The following is an 18,180-nucleotide window of genomic DNA, read 5'->3' as shown; positions in this document are numbered from 1 at the left end:
TGCGGCCTGCGTGAGGCCTTTGGGGAAATCCTCCAGGAGGCCATTGGACTAGCATCAACTCCTGTCCTGTAAGAAGGAAGCCTGCGACAATTCTTTTTTCTTTTTTTAAAAATTTATTTATTTTATTTATTTATTTTTGGCTGTGTTGGGTCTTCGTTGCTGTGTGTGGGCTTTCTCTAGCTGCGGCGAGCGGAGGCTACTCTTCGTGGCAGTGCGTGGGCTTCTCATTGTGGTGGCTTCTCTTGTTGTGGAGCACAGCCTCTAGGCGCGCAGGCTTCAGTAGTTGTGGCGCATGGGCTCGGTAGTTGTTGCTCGCGGGGCTTAGTTGCTCCGCGGCATGTGGGATCTTCCCGGACCCGGGCTCGAACCCGTGTCCCCTGCATTGGCAGGCGGATTCTCTCTTTTTTTTTTTTTTAACATCTTTATTGGAGGATAATTGCTTTACAATGGTGTGCTAGTTTCTGCTTTATAACAAAGTGAATCAATTATACATATACATATATCCCCGTATCTCTTCCCTCTTGCATCTCCCTCCCTCCCACCCTCCGGCAGGCGGATTCTTGACCACTGCGCCACCAGGGAAGCCCGCCTGCGACAATTCTGGCTCCTCACACGTCCACCTCCATTGGGCTCGACCACCCGGCTGATGGCGCGTGCATCTGACCGGGGGAGATATATAGCTCTGTGAAAGCACCGTGCTGTTTCAGGCAGGGCTACATGCCCATCATCTCTCCTGCAGACACTCAACGAGACCATATGCTCCTGTGACTTCATCTCCAGCTTACTCTCTTTCCTTTTAAAAAACCCTCCCTATTGGCTCTCAGTGGGCATTTACTAACCAAGTAGAAAACCAATCCTCCAATCCATCATCTCCTATCACGTGGCCCCTCTCCCAGGGCTACAGCCCGCCCTGGGCTCCACGGCAGCTCCCTTTGAAGAAGTTCCCTCAGGCTCTGGAGTGGTAACAGCATCTCCCCTATGTTGTTGGTCCATAGGCACCATTGCTGTTGGTTCCCTGAACCCTGGAATAATTACTGAAGTCTCTTCGATTAAAACTTTGGAGTGAGGGAAGAGTTCCAAGAAAACTCAGGACCTAAGATCTGTACGGAAGAAAGTTGGAGTCTTCGTGGAGACTGAGGAGATGTACACACTCAGAACAGCCGATAACACACCCTGAGGGCATGGTGGGCAGTTCCCTGCCACTGCCTGCGACGGGGAGGCATGGGGGCTGGAATGGCTGGAGAAGGGCTCACGGAGGAAGTGAGATCTGAGTTGGGTCTCGAAAATGGATTCAATTGCGTCAAGTGCAGAGGAAGTAGGAAGACCATCCCAGGCAGTGGGACCAGCACACGCGTGGCACTGACCACAGGGTGGGTAGGGCCCCGCTGCGGAGGAAGGAGAACCAGAGGCAGTGGGGGGGTACATGTATGCATTCAGGACTCAGACAGAATCACTCTGAGCCCACCTGCGCCTCTTGTTAGCTGTGCGACAGGGCAACTTACTAACTCTCTCAGTACTGGGATGAAGATAAGGATAATACCGGTACCTACCTGCTGGGGCTATTGTGAAGACTAAACTAGAGGATGCATGGAAAATGCTTAGGATGCTGGGTGCCTGCCGTCAATGAATGTTATTTGTTACTCTTGCTACAGTCAAAACTACCCAGTGCCCATCCTGCTGATGCAGACAGCATACTTTCTTCTTTAACCTAAGAGATGCAAGAGCCAGCAGGGCACTGGAATGCCCAGGCGGCCAGGGGGTGGTGGGTATTCTCAACCACACACACACACACACACACACACACACAGAGGCACACACAGTTCTCTGCCCTTATTGGACCACCTACCGTAGCAACTGGGCTCCCTAAGCTTCCAGCTGGAGTGGGCAAAGCATTTATTCTCCTCTTCCTTCTGTTTCACCACAATTTGGCGGCAGTTGTGTCCCTTCAGCATCATGGCTATTGTCAGGGGCCCCATCTCCCCAGCTCTGGAGCTCCGCTCTCCTGACTAAGGGGAGGGAACAGCTTCCCACTGTTGCCAACCCCGGCGGTGCCTCCCTTTGGTTTCCCTAACCCTGACCACACTTCTCTAAATACCTCCCCCTCACTAAAGTGTCCCCAATAAACCCTTTGCATGTGCCAGCCATCTCATGCTGGGACCCTAACGGACAGAGCCAAGGCCGCATCCATCCACCAGATGCACGGGGTGGAAAGGGCAGCCCTGTCTTACTCTCACTCCCTTCCTCCTCTCAGAGGCAGGACATGAATGGCAGTGTTTAAGACAGAAGCACCAATGCGTTTTTCCTATGAGTGATCATTTGGGACTTTAACATCCCTAGGAATCTGGGGAAAACCCAAGAGGCTCAGGGAAAAGCAACTCTCCCAGCCGAGGCAGGGCATATTCAAAAGCCCTGTGCTCCTCCAAATCCACACCCAACGGAGCTCCAACCACGTGGCAGAATCTAGATGAGTGCCTGGCACACAGTAGACACGATAAATATTTGTTCGTGCAGGTCCTTCCGGCTAAGGATGGAAGCCTGAAATCCAAGAGATCTTTCAGGAAAGGATACTCCACGGAAGCAGCTCCTCCACCGGTGGCTACTGAGATGCCCTGAGCTCATGACGTAAGGCTCTGAGGTGCCCCCATCTCCAGCCCTTCGTATCACAAATGCTCTTTTCTTGTCTCTCATCAATTCATTCCTGAGGCTTATAATTTCCTCAGCACCTCCCTCTGTGATTTCATTGTTCCCCATTTCCCTACAGGGCCAAACACAGTCTTGGTTTAGTGAAATCCAGAAGCATTTATTAAGTGCTTACTGTATACAAGTACCGTATCAGGCACTGAAGATCCAAATATGATTAAGATAAAGGTCTCAGGAATCCAAGAGCCGCAGAAAATACGAAGGAAGAGGGCTTAACACTGACTAAAGGGGATTCTAAGAAAGATTGAACTTGGACCACATTAGGTCTTGGAGGACGGGGCTGTGACCGTAGGGAAGGTGGGGGAAGGCAGCAGGAGATGTAAAGAGGGAAGTGGGGGGTGGAGGAGCACTGGGTAAGGACAAGTAGTGCTGAACTGTCAGGGACAAGAGCAGAAAAGAGCCAGGCAAAGGTCTGTCTCAAATCGGGCCCACCTGATTCAAGAACCAAGCACATCCACAGAGCAGAAATGAAACCTGACCGGAAGGGTGTTTCCTCCCAAAGCCAAAATGCCCCCCTCTCTGGAAAAATGTTAGAGGAATTCTGGGTGGGTCTCGGCAAAGATGATCATCCTGAAGGGATGCTTCTAAGCCTGCCACTCACCACCAACCTGGCCCTGCCTTGGGGTCAGCCGGATCCATGGGTGGAAAGGGGACCTGCCACCCCGGAGCTCCAGAACCACCGAGAGCACTCCACCCTGTGAAAAATAATAACCTTTCACACACACTTGCTCTTACTTGGAATTCTAAAATTAAACATTTGTTCCTCTCACCTAAAAGCTTTCTCCCTTTAGAAGCTAATATGCAAATGCCCCAGGAGAGCAGCCGCATATCTGCTCAGCATGAATACTTCCAAAAGATCTTTCCTGGAAAACAGGCTTTGCAGGAGGGATGCTGGAAAGATTATCTGTGACCAAGGGTGAGGCAGGAAGAAAAGGGATGGGGTTTGTGGAAGGAGAGAACGGCCGGCCGCTCCTGCACTGAATCAGCTACATCCACCAAGGGCAGAGGGGTAGAGAGTTAAATGCTGAGCCCTCGAAAGACCTTTTTATTCCTTCTAGTTTTAAAAAATTGAGGTATAGTTCACAAACCATAAAATTTACCCTTTAAACTGACCAATTCGGTGGTTTTTAGCATATTCACCAAGTTGTATTCCTATCACTGCCACCTCATTTCGGAATATTTTCATCATCCTCCCAAAAAGCCATATCCATTAGCAGTCAGTCCTTCTACTCTTCCCTTGGCAACCAATTTCTATCTTATGGACTTGCCCACTCTCGATATTTCACATAAACGGAACCATACAGTATGTGGCCTTTTGTGTCTGGCTTCTTTCACTTAACATAATGTTTTCAGAGTTCATCCATGTTGTAGCATGTGTCAGTACTTCATACCCTTTTATGGCTGAATAATATTCCAATGTAGAGATAAACCACGTTTTGCTTATCCATCAAAAGACTTTTTAAAAGGCAAACAAATGGTGCTCCTACAAGAAAGGGGCCCCCGATATCCTCGGGGCTGCTTGGGCAATGCAACCACTTGTAAACCATCCTTCTCTGCGCCTCCCATCAGCACCCATGGACACTGTCCAAACCCTCCCCACTGGGCTGGCATGATTTTCCAAACACACAGTTGCTCAGGACAGCAGCCCTGAATCAGACAGGCCATGACAGAAACAACTCAAATTCCTTCTGAGGGAATTTATAATGACTCTTAAAATGTGTTTTATAAATCTCCATGGCCCTGGTAATGGAAGACGGGAGAGCAGAGCCAGCTTCACAGGCTCACAGGGCCCCCAGCTTGGTTTAATGCTCTGTTGTCCCCATCTTGAAATTCTTAGTAATTTTTAAACAAGGGGCCCCCCATTTCCATTTTGCACTGGGCCCAGCAAACGTAGCCGGTCCTGGGCAAGAGGCAAGGGTTTGGGATGGGGCTGGAACTCAGACAATCTTCCCAAGCAGATCGCTGCATAACAAACAGCTCACTGAGTCAGGCTGGGGGGCAGGGGGTGGGGTCTGCAGATAAGTGGGGAGAGGAGCCAGGTCTATAGCGATGCTGAAAACCCAGCTTCCAAACTGCCCGAAACCACGTCTTCCTACCTTGAGGCCTGAACAGTTGGCTGATAAGGCCTCCCCGGAACAGCCAGACTAGTTGAAAGTAAATGTGATAAGTCAACGTGATACAGGCTCAGACTGTAAAGCAGGGGAGACTCAAACTGAAACTTGTTTGATCTTGTAATCGCTTACAGGTTAAGACCAAGAAGAAGAAAGAAAAAAAACCCCACACTTACTAAAGTAACCGGCACTGAGAAAATTTTTTAAGCATTTACTTTTCTTTAAAAACTGTCACCTTCATTTCCAGCATATCAAGGAAGCCATGGTTTCACCAAATATCTGGTATCTGATCCAAAGACAGCAATGAACTTAAATGCAGCCATCTATGCTGATGTCAGTAACTAGAAGGGACCATGGGGACCACATACACATGGATCCCCAGGAGCCTTAAACACACCCCTCCCGCCCCCCGCCCAGGGTTGTGGTCCAAGTCTCATTTTATAGATGAGGAAGCTAGGCTGTGAGAGGGGAAGTAAGCCACCAAGGCCACCCACAAAAAGGGGGAGGACCAGAACCCGGGAGCTTGCAGCTTCCCCTTCCTACCTCCCAATTTCATAAGTCCAACCAAAATTCATATTCGGGGTGTATGCCCCCCACACCCAATTTTCTGCTGGATCCTCAACTCAAATCTTCTAGTGCTTGTCTTTGTCCGTCAGAAGAGGGAGTCTGGTCGTGCAGATAAACGTAAGATTTATACACCCTAAAGAAGAAGATGCAGCTTCCTTCCACCAGTGCAATCTCTAGCCCATCACTTGGCAAAGGGCCAGAGAGCTCCAATGCAGCATTCAGAGCCTTTCCATATCCAGGACTTTCATAAAACACTCTTTTTCTGGGAAGAGTGAAGTTTAACCTAGTTTTTTGCAGTTATAGGTACAAGGATCACGCAGGGTGGATGGAGCTTGGGGGCAGACAGGAAACGCTGCCAGCCTACCACACCAAACAGAAAGGTCCAGATGGCCACTGGAAAGTGATGGATTGCCGCTACCCCAATACATATTACCCTTTTTCTAAATCGAAAACTAATCCAAGGACTTCCCTGGTGGTGCAGTGGTTAAGAATCCACCTGCCAATGCAGGGGACACGGGTTTGAGCCCTGGTCTGGGAAGATCCCACATGCCACGGAGCAACTAAGCCTGTGCACCACAACCACAGAGCCTGCACTCTAGAGCCCGCGAGCCACAACTACTGAGCCTGCGTGCCACAACTACTGAAGCCTGCACTCCTAGAGCCCATGCTCCGCAACCAGAGAAGCCACCACGATGAGAAGCCCGCGCCCCGCAACGAAGAGCAGCCCCGGCTCACCGCAACTAGAGAAAGCCCGCACGCAGCAACGAAGAACCAACGCAGCCAAAAAAAAAAAAAAATTAAATTAATAAATTTTTTTAAAAAAGAAAGAAAGAAAACTAACCCAATCTAACCATCCTTAACACCAAGTGCCTGGATTTCAATTTGTGTTTTATCCTCCGCCCGCACCACCCCCAACCTTTACTCTTCTTTTCTTTCCTTGAACAAATAGATACTGAGCACTTACTACGTGCCAGGCACGTTCTGGTTGCTGGGGACACAGCAGCAAACAAAACAGACCATCTTTTCGTGTTTATATTCTAAAGGGAGGAAACTAAGAGTTAATAAGTAAATGAATATATACCATGTAAGATGGTGACAAATGCTATGGAGAAAAGATAAAGTAGGATAAGAGGGATAGAGAAGGGCAGAGAAGGAGAGCATTTTATCTAGGATGGCCAGATAAGGACTCTCTGAAAAAGGTGAAGGAGTGAGCCATACAGATATCTAAGGGAAGATATTCCAGGCAAAAGGATCAGCAAGTGCAAAGGCCCTGAGGTAGGAATGTCCTAGTGCATTCAATGAACAACCAGAAGTCTAGAGAGGCATGAATGAGGAAGAAAGTGGCAGGTTACAGAGGCAAGGGGTGGGGAGCCAGATGTGGCTGGCCCTGAAGCCATGATAAGGCCTTTGGTTTTTAACTCCAAGCGGGATGGGAGCATACAGGGCTCTGAGCAGGGGAGTCACTGACCTGCCATAAGGTTTAGCAGGAATTGCCTGAAACTATTGTTACCAGGCCTGTGCTGGGGACCAGATTCAGGAACCAGGCCATAAGCCCAATGTAGCTACTAAGTAGCACTGAGAAAAACACTTCCCTTCTCCTGGCCTCCACATTCTCCTCTGTGAAATGTGAAGGTAAGACTAGATGATGCCTTGGGAATTCCCTGGCGGTCCAGTGGTTAGGACTCAGCGCTTTCACTGCCGGGGCCCGGGTTCGATCCCTAGTCAGGGAACTAAGATCTCACATGCCGTGCGGTGAAGCCAAATTAAAAAAAAATTTTTTTTTAATTAGAAAAAGAAGACTACATGATGCCTAATGATATTTCTTTCTACAATACTCTTATTTTCTGACCCTAAGATGGATTGCTCAAAGGGTCTAAAAGTCTCACCCTCTGACTTGGGAGAAGGCAAAGAACAGCAGCCCAGTTTTAGAGGTCCCCAACTACTCCCCACTGCCTCCCCTGCCCCAAAACAAATTCTCGCCCTGCAAAAGGCGGGGCTCTCTAGGGAGAAAGGTCCAGCCCAGGAAGCAGCCACGTCAGCAACGTCCTCTAAAGATTATGAAGGGTGACCACTAAAGATAGCACAGCCCCACACAATGTTTCAGGGGGGTGCTCCGCCAGCAGAGGCCAGTGAAAGTGGCTTCTGCAGCCAAATCAAAGGCCATTAGCAGACTTTGTCTCTCCCGCCTCAGACTGAGAGCTCGCCTAGAATACCAACAACTTCACCCGTCAGTCGGACTGTGAATTCATCCTATGTCTCCTCCATCAGCCTGGGGGTTCCATGAGGGCTGAGGCTCTATCTCCCCCAACAGGTTGGGAGCACCTGATGCGAGGGGCTGTACCACCCCCGTTGGACGGAAGCTCCTGGGAGAGAGGGTTTACCTGCTCCTTTCCCTCACTGCATCCCATGAGGCTTCTGTATATTTAGTGATGTCTTAAAACAAGGTGCTGATTGAAGCCCTCAAGTTAAACCACCCACCCAGGGATGAGACCCTTGTGATCCCTGGCCATTAAATGATCCATGAAAACTATCTGAATACGGACCTCCACGTTGAATGAAAAGAAAACAAAATTAAAAGTTGGCTTCACCCAAACAACTTTTGGGTAGACTTTATAGGTTCCGGTCAAAGGCTGTCCCCATTTTATAAATAACCCTTTCTGGTGACGGTGGTGGAGGCCAAGCTGAAATGCCCCTTGGGGACTGAGGGCAGGGAGCCCACCAGCCCAGGCCTGACCAAAGCCAAGTACTATGTGGGAGGGAGGCCCATGGCCCAGATATGACCGTCCTCTCACCTTCCAACTTGGGCTTTTCCAAGGCAGTCACACCAAATGATGTGGTGGGAAATGGGAAACTGGAATCAGGAGAGTGGGATGAAGAGGAGACCCATCTCAGAGAGGCAGGCCCAGGGGAGATGGAGGAGGTCAGGGTGGGTGGGTGGAGCTGGGGACAGAGAGTACAGGGCTGGTGCCTCCTGGGGGAAGCAGAGGCCAGCCCAGACTCAGGGAGGGGCACTCCCGTACATGGGGACTCAGGGAAGCCCCCAGGCTCCCCCTGGAATCTAGAATGCTGGCTCATCTCGGCAAAGGGTTTCCACAGAACTGCAGAGGAGGGGCAAGAAGGCTGGAACTTCCTAGGGCTGAAACGAATAATAATAATGGCTAGCACTTACAAGCACTGTGCTAAGTACTTTCCATATACTAACTCAGTTAACCTTCATAACAATGCTAATACTACTCCCCTTTTACAGAGGTGGCGACTGAGGCCTGCCCAAAGTTATGCATAGGTGAGGAATAAAGATTTCAACTGGGTTGTCTGGCTCCCCACCCCACGATCTCAGCCACCTCCTTCTCTGAAAACAAAAAAAGGGGAAAATCCAAGGGTATTTCTGCTGCTTCCTCTGAACTTCTGGGGTTGAAGGCCACCCGCAGCAGGTATCCTGCCTGGGAGACGGGGGTGCTGGAGACTCAAGCAGAGTCCAGCGGGGTCCCAGCACCGTCTTCCCACTGTGCTCAGAGCCTGGATACCGAGAAAATGCCACCCTGCTGGGGCACTGTTGGCCCTCTCCTTTCGGGAGTCTCAGGTTAAGAAAATCCTACCCTTTCTGTATCTAGTGTGTGCACAGGGCAAAGAGCGAAAGCAGTAAGGAGGGGCAGGCGGCAGTGACAGGTCCCTGCTCCCACTGGAAGCCCACAGGGGGTCCCCAGACTCAGCAAACATAGGATAGACTTCCTTTAAAACAGTGCGCTAGTTACGTTTCCAAATAAAACTCTCAGTATATTTTTCTTCAACCTCCATACCTTTTCAAGTGAAGTTCATCTAACTGTAATAAATCAGTGAGTTCAATTGTGACACTACAGACTGTCCAAACTGTCTGAAAACTGAAGGAAATAGTGGATCTGTTGTGCTTTCCCCCACCGCCCAGATTAACAACTGGACCCCATTGCTTTATATAAGGGTTTTTCATGTATTGACACTTGGCATTTGGGGCTGAAAATTCTTTATTGTGGGGCTGTCCTGTGCGTTGTAGGATATTTAGCAGCATCCCTGGCCTCTACCCACCAGACGCCAGTGGCATTCTCCTTCCCCTCCGCTGTGAATGTGACAACCAAAAATGTCTCCGGGCTTTGCCAAATGCCCTGGAGCTGGGGGGTGGGGGGGGGAGGGGGAGGGCTCACTCTAGGTTAAGAACCAACACTTTACATTTAGATAAACTTCAACTGAGGTTGAAATAAACATATTGAGCATCGTACTGAAAATGGAACTGACATACTACTTAAAAATAAGTGTATCCTATTTTTCCTGACTTCCCAGACACCATGTATTTGAAAAATTTTCAGTGTGGCTGCAGTCCTTCTTTCCTGTGAATCTGCTAAATGCAAATACTCGGTGCCCCATCCCCATGCCCCGTTCCTCCTCCCAACCTCGGCTTCCCCAGTCTCATTCACGTCCATCCCCCAAACCAATCCATCCTCACGTGTTCAACACACCAGCAGGCACTCACTGTCTGCCTGAGTCCGACTGCTGCCAGCTCTGAAGGAGCACAGCCGGGGTGAGACCAGAAACCACTAGGCTCAGGGACTCCAGCTGCCTCAGAGGCAGCAATGGCCACACCCAAGAAAATGGACCCATTTCATCATCCATCTCACTCTCCAAAGCCTCATTTGAATGCACGGTCTGCCTCAGCCCGCAGGAGTGAGCTCTGCCAAATACAGAAATGGGCCAAAGAGATACCGAAGCTAATAGACTTGGGAAAGACCAACAACCTGATAGAAAAATGGGTAAAGAATATGAATCGCAAGAAAAGGAAATACAAATGGATCTTAACCTTGTGAAAAAATGCTCAACCGCACTCATAAAAGAAATGCAAATTAAAACAAACTGCGATACCAATTTTCAACTATCAGACTGGCAAAGATCAAAAAGTTTGATAACTCACTGTGTTGGCGAGGATGTCTCATTCATTGAGGGCGTAAATCGCTACAACCTCCTTGAAAGGATACTTGCAATGTCTACCAATACCACTGATGTATATATGCTTTTACCAGCAATTCCACTTCTAAGAATTTATTCTGCAGACATGCTCCTACATGTGCAAAATGGTGTGTATACAAGGATACTCACCGCAGTATGATTTGTAATGACAAAAGACTGGAAAGAGCCTCAATATCCACTGTCAGGGGTTTCTTTAATAAATTATGGTTCATCCATAAAATGGAATGCTATGTAGCTGTAAAAAAACAATAAGGGCACTCTGTATGTCATGATATGGGATAATTTTCCATGTATACTGTTAGGTAAGATAAGTAAGGCACAGATGACATGAATAGCACGCCAGCAGTTGTTCAAAAATACTATGAGTTCATATATGCATTTATATGCATAGATTAACTTTGAAAAAGATAACCCAAAAGCTAATAACAGTAGTTACCTCTGGAGAGGGGAATTGGGAGACTGGGGCAAGAAGGAGAGGAAGAATTACTATACACCACTTTTGACTCTTTGTGACCTCCAAATTTTATACCCTGTGCACACATTATTCAATAAACAAATAGGAAGAGATCATGAGTAACTGATCTAGCTCTACCATCATGAGGCACCTATACATGCAACAGATGTTACAGGTCAGTTTTAATGATAAATTCTCTTCTATTCCTCTAAGCATCCATATTTGTCAGTTCAAATGTCCCAGATTTTTTTATTCAAAAGTAGGATGATCAGAAAGAGACTCACAGACGTAGAAAACAAACTTATGGTTACCAAAGGGGAAAGGTGGGAGGGGAGGGAGAATTAGGAATTTGGGAGTAACATATACACACTACTATATATAAAATAGAAAAACAACAAGGACCTACTGTATAGCACAGGGAACTATACTCAATATTTTGTAATAACCTATATGGGAAAAGAATCTGAAAAAGAATATATATATATACACACATACATATATACATATAACTGAATCACTTTGCTGTACACCTGAAATTAATACAATATTGTAAATCAACTATACTTCAATTTAAAAAAAAAAAAAATGTAAGGATCTGAGGGAAAAAAAAAAAAGTAGGACGACCACCACATCCAGAACATGAAACTGGCTTCCCTCCTCGATTAGGTTTTGAAAGCATTAATCCTGAAAGCTGCCTTCCTTACCTGAAAAATGTACTGTCATTGACCACTGCTACCCTGAAATTCCATACGCAGGCAAGTGGAATCCTTCAGAAGGTGCACTGCAGCATCAACTGCTAGGGACCCGGGGGCACCCACATTTTTAATAGTGCTTCCAAGTGCTATCAGCTGGGACTGTGCATCACAAAGTGACTTGGATCCCGATTCCCACCAGCAGTGGCAGGAACCCCCAGAAGCCACCGAGAATCCTCCCAGCAGCTCTGCCTGCAGCAATGTTTTAATGGCATATTACTCAAAGGTGCCACAGCCATCACTTTAACCCTGCCCCCCACCACTGCCACTTCATCATAAAACAACCCTTATATATTTTAAGCCATAAATCAGTATTCGTCAAGTTCTAAATTGGGTTACAGCAATATTTATTCATCGAAGGATAAATCTTCCCTACACAGTCATAAAACTGCCTAATAATTTAATATGCTATCATTCTTACCTGAAACTTGTCAAAAAGTGGCCTGAAAGAGGCATGTGTTTTACAGTTGACTGCTGGTAGGTCTATAGTTTATTAAATAGTTCATATTTTTAATTCTCTATGGGGGAGGGAGAAAATGGCACATGGGACACATCTTATGCAGAAAAAGCAATCTGGAGACTCATTAACCTGTTTTAGGGTAGAGAAAAACAGATTCCCCAAAGAGGACCAAGGACTCATCCAATACAGCTTTAAGATGGGTGGTAGAGATAGAAAAGAAAGAAAAATTCCAATTATAGCATTTTGTATGGGGCAGGGGCAAAATGCACGAAGCTAGAGAATAATGTTGGCGGACAGGTTCATGGAGCAGCAAGATAAGATGGAGAATTGTCAGAAGAAAAGTGTGGGAAAAAAATGGCTCTAAGCTGCAAAATTATTACAGTTGGGCGAAGATGCCAATTCCTCGGGACTCTCTCAGATCTTGGGAGCAGTAAGCCTTCCGGACCTGGCGGTTCCACTCCAGTAGAAGTGTGCACTTCCCACAGCCCAGGGCCAAGACACTGCTGTGTTGAAGGATGAATGGACAACTACCAAGCCCCGAGATCGAGGTTTCTCAGCCTCGGCACTACTGACACTTTGGGCTGATGATTCTTCGTCGTGCGGGCTGTCCTGTGCAGTGTGGGATGTTTAGCAGCACCCCAGGCCTCTACCCTTTAGCTGCCAGTAAGACTCCCCCCTGCCCCCTAAACAGTTGTGACAACCAAAAATGTCTCCAGACATTTTCTTTTCTTTCTTTCTTTTTTTTTCTTTTGGCCACCCTGTGGGGTCTTGCGGGATCTTAGGTCCCCCGTCCAGGGATTGAACCCAGGCCACGGGGGACCACCAGGGAACTTCCGGACATTTTCAAATATCCCCTGGGGGCAACACCACCCCTAACTGAGAACCAGTCTCCTAGATGCCTTAAGTCTAACCTGACAGGGGTGGGCTGGTGGAGCTAAAACCACTCCAAGAAAAGTAAACCGTGTCCTTCGTGCTGCCTGTTCTATGAAGTTTGAAAATACAAATCTAAGGAAATGCAGAAGGTAGCACATCAGTGTTTAGTTCACACACTGTGAACCTTCTCTCTCTAGCAAAGTCCAAGCCTGCCTAAAGCCAAGGACCCCACAGACTGCGTTCCTTTCTCCTCCGTCTGTTCTGCAGCCTCTCCCTCCCCCAGCCCACAACCAGCCTTCACCTTTTACTACTAACTTACCCCCCATTTCCTTTACGTTTTTCCACAACCTTGCGGTTTACTCTGGCACAAGAACACGTTTCAGGCTGGCATTCACTGGTGGTTAATGACAGAAAAGGTGGGTTTCTAAACCACAAGCACTCTTAATTCTAAACTGTTCAAATATATTCTCCCTGTTCATGGGCGAGCTGGGGAGGCAACCCCTCCCCAGTGCTGAACACTGAACTCCTTACAGAGCTTAAACAAATAATCAAAGATAGAGAACCACTTTTTAATTAAAAAAAAAAAAAAAAGCCCAGTTCCCATGTTCACATTCCAGGCCACACTTCCCGCAAGAATTTTACAATCAACAGACCAAGATGCTACATTTAATTTGCAAGATTCCACCGGGGAGCTGTCTGGCTCATAGGGTATTAAAACCAACTGAGAGATAACAGAACATGGGCTGAACTCCAATAAATGTTGAAAGATTCCGCTTTGATTTCATCATGGATTTTCTTTTAAAAAGTTAACTTTATTAAGGTAGTATTGGAACAGGATGGGAAACATTAAAATGAAGCTGGACCGGAAGTTGAGAATGACTTTTCATCTGTTTATACTCTTCTTTCAGTTGGATGGTGCCCAACCCCCAGTGGCAGAAGAATGAGAAAGACTTGAGCAGGGCCCACCTACACGACCCTCCACTGACCACAGCCAAGTGGTACAGCTCCCAGTCACACAAACCAACCTCTCTGCCAGTTTGATTCATAAAACACTAAAAACCAGACTGCCACGAGAGCCCTACCTTCCTTCCTCAAGTCTTACCAACTTCAAAAATACCAGCTATTACCACCCCTCCTAGCTCGCCTCTACACAGCTTGGTGGCATCACCAGAGTCAGAGACACCATAGGCTTGGGCCCTTCAGAAGGTGGGGACTCCACTAGCAATTTGCTTATTAGGACTCCCCAAACTAGCCCATGAATGCCAAGTTTCCACTGGAGGCGATCCTGCTCGGGGTTTTAAAAAACTGTTTCAGCCCCATGTCCTATTCGTTCCACGCACTGCGTACAAGTTCTCTGAATTAGCAGACCGTCCAGCTCGCTATGCCTTCCATACCTCTACTCCAACAAGACTGAAAAACAGACAGACAAAGCAGAAATGAAGCCACAAGAAAGTAGGAAGGTGCCCAAAATCATGTGAAAAGAGCCTGTACCACACAGCCCTTCCAGCAAGACTTGAGCTCAGACACTCAGAGCAGGCCTTACTACAATCTGATCGCGGCAAAGCCAAAATGCCATAGACACTGAATAGAATTGGGGATACGGGTACCTTAAAAAAGAAAAAAAAACTTCAACTTTTCTTTGGAATAACCTTCACCCTGGCGCATTTCCAATGAAATACAGTTGACACATGAATCTACAAGGCTGCGGAGGGTAGCAAGGTATACCTGTATCCATGGCAAGGCAGCCTATCCACCAACAAAGCTAGTGGAGTCAGGGTCAGGACGTCGCCTGGATCAGCAAAATTCCCCCAAAGAGACATTCTATGGCCAGGCCACAGATCACACCCTAAACCCAGCCATTTCAGAAACCAATTGCAGTGAACACAGAGGGCGACACGGGAGACACAAGCTCTGAACTTTGGGACAGGACACCTGCTTCATCATTTCGGGTCACTGAGCTTACTGTTCCCAGGCCTCCACTGCCCATCTGTACAGTGGAGTTCCCTCAGCATTAAATAAGATGATACCTATGACCTGGTATCCAAAAATGTGCCAAGAAAGTGGTGGCTTACCATTCCTGTTTCGTTATTTCATTATTAATATTATGCAGCCATCACTGAGAGCCTATACTATCTTCCCTCCCAAATTTGTAAGCTTAGGAGGAGGGTAATTTGTGGAAAGGCAGGTGAAGCGTCTACAAACACACAGCTCTTATCACACAGCACCGTTATTGCTGGCTGCACCCCACTCAAAGCCCCGACGTAGCTAATTCAACCTGAGCTAATTGGGCTCCAATATCCAAAGAGGGAATGCCTACCCGTAGCTTCCATCCTCAGGACTGTATTTGCTCTTCAAATGAAAAGCTATTTGTCTAAACTAACAATCGCTCTCTCCATCTGGCCAGCCAGCGATTTGCCCCTGTTCTGTCCCCGCCTGTGTGAAGTGTGGCTTCTCCAGCGGGAGGCACCCTAGGCAGTGACAGCTTGACAGGGTCTTGTTAAAGTCAACAGATGGGGCCCTCCCAATACCAGAAACAAACTACTGAATTTGCTTTCTCTCCTTCTTCAATCATTGGTAGAAAATAAGAAACTGAGGGGGAGGCAGAAAAAGAAAAACCGTGGGGGCAGAATTCCACTTTCCCCACTGCGTCTTCAATCAAGGTCAAGAAGAGTCCTACAGAGGGAGGTCTAAAAGAAGAGCAATTTAAATAACTTTCCCCAGCCCTCAGTAAAGAAAAGTGGAGTGAAAGGATCAAACAGCCTCGAGAACACCAACCTGACATGAATTTGCATACCTTTTGCCAAGCACGGTGGGGAGAGGGTGGTTTGCATCTTCCCTAAACTTGTTTTACCCCCGCCATGTGCTCTCTCCTTAGGTCTCTAGGGAGGCTGAACTTTTTAAAACAAACAAGAACTTCTACCTCAACCATTTAAGAGAACTATATGATTTTTAAAAGGGGGAGAAAAAAAAAGGTCAACAGCATTCTGAGCACACATCACAAGCTTTGCTCTGCTCACTTCCCCACTTCCTGTTGCTACCTCACCCCGTCACATTTTAGTTTTGAAGCGTATGTGTTTGCTCTGGTATCACTGTAAAGTTTCGGTGGGAGGCCACCGGCGGTACCAGGATGAGGACAGTACGGTTCTGAGACACGAAATCCCAACCGCCCGACGGTGAGGAAAGTACACCCAACTTCTCACCCCTGCCCACCCGCCAGCAGTGCACCCACTGCTAGGAAAGCATTTGTGGGCGAGTTTTACTTTGTGGGGAACGTTCTATGTGGGCAATGGCCACCTAACCACCAGCCAATACCAGGTGGCTTCGAACTGGGAACCATGCGGGAAAATACTGGGCACCCACAGACCAAGAAATGCCCTGGAGGAGCACAAGCCAACCCTGAAATCCTTCCCCAAACCCTGTGCTCCAGGGAGTGGTCGCCACCTGGGAAAGGAACTGAAAGACTGAAACGCTTTGGAAGTGGGACCCTGTCTAATCTCCAGCTTAGAAAAAGGGTCAGAGCAAAAAGAGACATTAAACCATTTGGCCAGGCACCCCCTGTTACAGAGGAAGAAACCAGACCAAGACCTGTCTCCCTCAGCTGACTTAGTAACAGCAGAGCGGACTCTAGATCCCAGCTCTCCATCTCCCAGGGCGGGGATTTTCAATATCTTATCAAATGAATGTGGAGCAGATGCTGAATAAGTGTTGGCTCAGCCACACCGGACACTGGCTTGTCCATAACGCATGGGGGTGGGGACAGGGAGGGCAGCCTAAAATACTTTTTGTCTCTTACACACCAGGAGGGCCCACCTTCTAGCAGCATGTTTTGGGAAGTACTGTAGCCCATCCTCGTAACCCACTCTGGCTCCTGAATGCCTGGGATTAGGGGTTGCCCTTCAGCAGGTCCCTAAACTAGCTTACTGCACCCATTTGCCATTATTCCGCAACCAGGAATAAAAAAAACCAAAATCTGGGAGACGGTGGTGTTGCACAAGGCACACGACTGGGAATGGAACACTGGGCTTCATCTCTTGGTGAACACACGGTGGCCTCAGGGGAGCCATCCTGCCCTCCATGCCTTCCTGGGTCTGTGTGTGCCATGAGAACATTGGCCTCCAAGAAGCCGCTAACCCCGTGGGTCTCTGATTCTAAACCCTCGTATCCTCTCCCACCCCCTCAGCCCCACAGAGCTCCCCCTCCCCCTCCTGCATTCACTGCTCAGCCCTCCTGCTCACTCCACCAGCCCAGCGCATCCTGGGAGCCCTCAGAACGGAGATCAGTACACTGGACGGTGCAGTGCGCATGTGTGCCTGATTTGAGCTGATCGTGCGCTCTCCATGTGCCTTCCTGTATCATCCCCATGGAGGAAGGCTTTGCTCCCAATCACCCAACCAACAACAAGGTGACGAGGGGCTACAGCACACAGGGTGCTCGGCTGGCTACAGGGTAGGCTGTGTTTCAAGGGCAGAGAGTCAGACATCCCCCAGCCCTGCCCCATCAGCCTCTATCTCCTTCCCCTGACTGATTTTCTTCAGAACCTTTGGGGACAACTGACATTGTAGTATTTGTTTGCATATTTATTTATTATCTGTCTTGCTCACTAGAAGGACTGCTCCATGAGGGCAGGAGCTGGCTCTTCATCCTGGTAGCTAGGCGGCACTCAGCACGTGGCAGGGGTTAGATGTCTGCTGAATGAATGAAGGATCTTCCTCAATCAAGACCAAGTTACTTAACGTCTCTAAGTTAACATGTGTTCTTCATTATAAAATGAGGATCATATTAATGTATTCTTTATATGACTGGAGTGAGGATTAAACAAGAAAATGATTGTAAAAGCATTGAGGATGTACCTGGCACACAGCAAATAATCAATAAACGTTAGCTATTACTTGCTAGCTATTATTATCACAGTCGCTGATGGAAACACAGGGAAATAAAGCCTCTTTATTATACCCTGGGCAGTTTTTAGGCTAAATAACTAAAATTCTGTGTAAGACCTGTCTATAAAAGGTCATTAAGAGAGGACTGGGCCACGGGCCTGCGTAGCTACTATGAATCCCACAGAGCATAAGTCTTAGCGTAAAATCTTTTCATGTAGTTTAAAGTCATGAGCTCATTTGTGCAAATGCTGCTTTATAGGTCCCAATCATTAAAGTCTTAAAATATCTAATGCCTGCCCTCAAGAGTTTATAGTCCAGCGGGGGAAGATGAGACAATAATATACGAAAAAACTACAAACTCAAACTCAAAACAATGTATGTCAAATGTCAA

General features: G+C 47.7%; 1 protein-coding gene across 7 annotated transcripts in view; it reads right to left on the bottom strand.

The window, feature by feature from the left end:
- Positions 1–18,180, bottom strand: part of TRERF1 (transcriptional regulating factor 1) — a 196,687-nt gene that overhangs the window by 124,554 nt on the left and 53,953 nt on the right. Inside the window, exon 1 of one of the 7 annotated variants that reach the window (XM_061196218.1) lies at positions 15,227–15,248. The exons of the other annotated variants lie outside the window; for them this stretch is intronic. The gene's annotated coding sequence lies outside the window, so the exon portion shown is untranslated. Of the gene's footprint in view, positions 1–15,226; positions 15,249–18,180 lie in introns of those variants that run through there. 7 annotated transcript variants of the gene reach the window in all.

The sequence above is a fragment of the Eubalaena glacialis genome, chromosome 7 (genome assembly GCF_028564815.1).
Source record: "Eubalaena glacialis isolate mEubGla1 chromosome 7, mEubGla1.1.hap2.+ XY, whole genome shotgun sequence".
NCBI classification, from domain to species: domain Eukaryota; kingdom Metazoa; phylum Chordata; class Mammalia; order Artiodactyla; family Balaenidae; genus Eubalaena; species Eubalaena glacialis.
The sequence above is the reverse complement of the archived record's forward strand: the minus strand, read 5'-3'. Positions and strand labels throughout refer to the sequence as shown.